The sequence below is a fragment of the Alosa sapidissima genome, chromosome 10 (genome assembly GCF_018492685.1).
Source record: "Alosa sapidissima isolate fAloSap1 chromosome 10, fAloSap1.pri, whole genome shotgun sequence".
NCBI lineage: Eukaryota > Metazoa > Chordata > Actinopteri > Clupeiformes > Clupeidae > Alosa > Alosa sapidissima.
In genome coordinates this window covers 38,158,288-38,160,787 of record NC_055966.1, presented here as the reverse complement: position 1 = coordinate 38,160,787, position 2,500 = coordinate 38,158,288, and the positions used below count along the sequence as shown (strand labels likewise).

General features: G+C 55.6%; 5 non-coding genes across 5 annotated transcripts; all 5 read right to left on the bottom strand.

Moving 5' to 3' along the window:
• Positions 1–80: 80 nt before the first annotated feature.
• On the bottom strand, positions 81–152 carry trnah-gug. Its single transcript has one exon. It is a non-coding gene; the product is annotated as a tRNA-His (tRNA).
• Positions 153–617: 465 nt separating this feature from the next.
• trnae-uuc lies at positions 618–689 on the bottom strand. The gene has a single exon. It is a non-coding gene; the product is annotated as a tRNA-Glu (tRNA).
• A 212-nt stretch (positions 690–901) lies between these two features.
• On the bottom strand, positions 902–974 carry trnar-acg. The gene has a single exon. It is a non-coding gene; the product is annotated as a tRNA-Arg (tRNA).
• A 193-nt stretch (positions 975–1,167) lies between these two features.
• On the bottom strand, positions 1,168–1,239 carry trnah-gug. The gene has a single exon. It is a non-coding gene; the product is annotated as a tRNA-His (tRNA).
• Positions 1,240–1,988: 749 nt separating this feature from the next.
• On the bottom strand, positions 1,989–2,061 carry trnar-acg. The gene has a single exon. It is a non-coding gene; the product is annotated as a tRNA-Arg (tRNA).
• Positions 2,062–2,500: the final 439 nt, after the last annotated feature.

The window sequence follows — 2,500 nt, the reverse complement described above, 5'->3', positions numbered from 1 at the left end:
GAGCCGACATGGCGAGGTCCAGCTTTGCACACCCACTTTTTCCCGGGCTTGAGGGCAATAATCCAGAAATGTGCAAAAGCTGCCGTGACCCGGATTCGAACCGGGGTTGCTGCGGCCACAACGCAGAGTACTAACCACTATACGATCACGGCTAACCACGGGCTGCGTGCTCTTCCGGCCACAGTAAAGCTCCTCTCTCAGAGTGCGTGCTCTGTGACCAGCCTTTGACGAGTTTCGCGCTGGCTCCTCTGAGCACTCCTCGGCTGCAGTTTCCACTCCGTAAACGAGTTGTGTGTGCTGCTAATTTGCAGAAAACACCAAACACCCGCCTCGACCCACAGGCACCAATCCACAAATGGCCAAACGCTGACGTTTCAATGCCTCTCGGCACACATGTGCGTGTGAAAGAGTTGGAGTGATGCTGAAGGCTGGGAAAAGCAGCTGAAGAAGGGCACGGTTGGCAAAGCTGAAGGAGACAGTCTTTAGCCATGTGAAAGGTGTCCAGCAGGTGAAGGAGAGCCCATGCAGGTGGAGACAGACTGCACTGTTGGGGGGCAATGCCTTAAGCCGAGGGCTCTACTGGTAAGGAGCCCACATTGACGGGAAGGCAAAAGCGCTTCCCATACCGGGAGTCGAACCCGGGCCGCCTGGGTGAAAACCAGGAATCCTAACCGCTAGACCATATGGGAGGAGGCACTCTGCCACCATCTTGTAGAAAAGCAAAGGCGCGCATGCATTTGTGCTAGACTGAAAGGAGTGTGACTGAGGTCCGGGAGCGACTGACTGGCTTTTGACGAGAGAGTACATGTAGACAAACTGAAGGCCGCGGCAAATCTACTGGCCAGCAGAGGGCAGAAGGCCATCGTGGCGGTCCTCCCGGCGCGGGGTCAAAAGTTACCGCCGAGCCAGCCAGGAGTCGAACCTAGAATCTTCTGATCCGTAGTCAGACGCGTTATCCATTGCGCCACTGGCCCTGACAAAACCAGTTGACTAGCATGCGATCAGTGTGTTTCCAGAGACGATGCGACAGCAGCACTGTTCGCAGAGCTGCATTCTTCCATTCTTCCGAAGCCTCAAGAAAAGAGATGAGCCGACATAGCGAGGTCCAGCTTTGCACACCCACTTTTTCCCGGGCTTGAGGGAAATAATCCAGAAATGTGCAAAAGCTGCCGTGACCCGGATTCGAACCGGGGTTGCTGCGGCCACAACGCAGAGTACTAACCACTATACGATCACGGCTAACCACGGGCTGCGTGCTCTTCCGGCCACAGTAAAGCTCCTCTCTCAGAGTGCGTGCTCTGTGACCAGCCTTTGACGAGTTTCGCGCTGGCTCCTCTGAGCACTTCTCGGCTGCAGTTTCCACTCCGTAAACGAGTTGTGTGTGCTGCTAATTTGCAGAAAACACCAAACACCCGCCTCGACCCACAGGCACCAATCCACAAATGGCCAAACGCTGACGTTTCCCTGCCTCTCGGCACACATGTGCGTGTGAAAGAGTTGGAGTGATGCTGAAGGCTGGGAAAAGCAGCTGAAGAAGGGCACGGTTCGCAAAGCTGAAGGAGACAGTCTTTAGCCATGTGAAAGGTGTCCAGCAGGTGAAGGAGAGCCCATGCAGGTGGAGACAGACTGCACTGTTGGGGGGCAATGCCTTAGGCCGAGGGCTCTACTGGTAAGGAGCCCACGTTGACGGGAAGGCAAAAGCGCTTCCCATACCGGGAGTCGAACCCGGGCCACCTTGGTGAAAACCAGGAATCCTAACCGCTAGACCATATGGGAGGAGGCACTCTGCCACCATCTTGTAGAAAAGCAAAGGCGCGCATGCATTTGTGCTAGACTGAAAGGAGTGTGACTGAGGTCCGGGAGCGACTGACTGGCTTTTGACGAGAGATTACATGTAGACAAACTGAAGGCCGCGGCAAATCTACTGGCCAGCAGAGGGCAGAAGGCCATCGTGGCGGTCCTCCCGGCGCGGGGTCAAAAGTTGCCGCCGAGCCAGCCAGGAGTCGAACCTAGAATCTTCTGATCCGTAGTCAGACGCGTTATCCATTGCGCCACTGGCCCTGACAAAACCAGCTGACTAGCATGCGATCAGTGTGTTTCCAGAGACGATGCGACAGCAGCACGGTTCGCAGAGCTGCATTCTTCCATTCTTCCGAAGCCTCAAGACAAGAGATGAGCCGACATGGCGAGGTCCAGCTTTGCACACCCACTTTTTCCCGGGCTTGAGGGCAATAATCCAGAAATGTGCAAAAGCTGCCGTGACCCGGATTCGAACCGGAGTTGCTGCGGCCACAACGCAGAGTACTAACCACTATACGATCACGGCTAACCACGGGCTGCGTGCTCTTCCGGCCACAGTAAAGCTCCTCTCTCAGAGTGCGTGCTCTGTGACCAGCCTTTGACGAGTTTCGCGCTGGCTCCTCTGAGCACTCCTCGGCTGCAGTTTCCACTCCGTAAACGAGTTGTGTGTGCTGCTAATTTGCAGAAAACACCAAACACC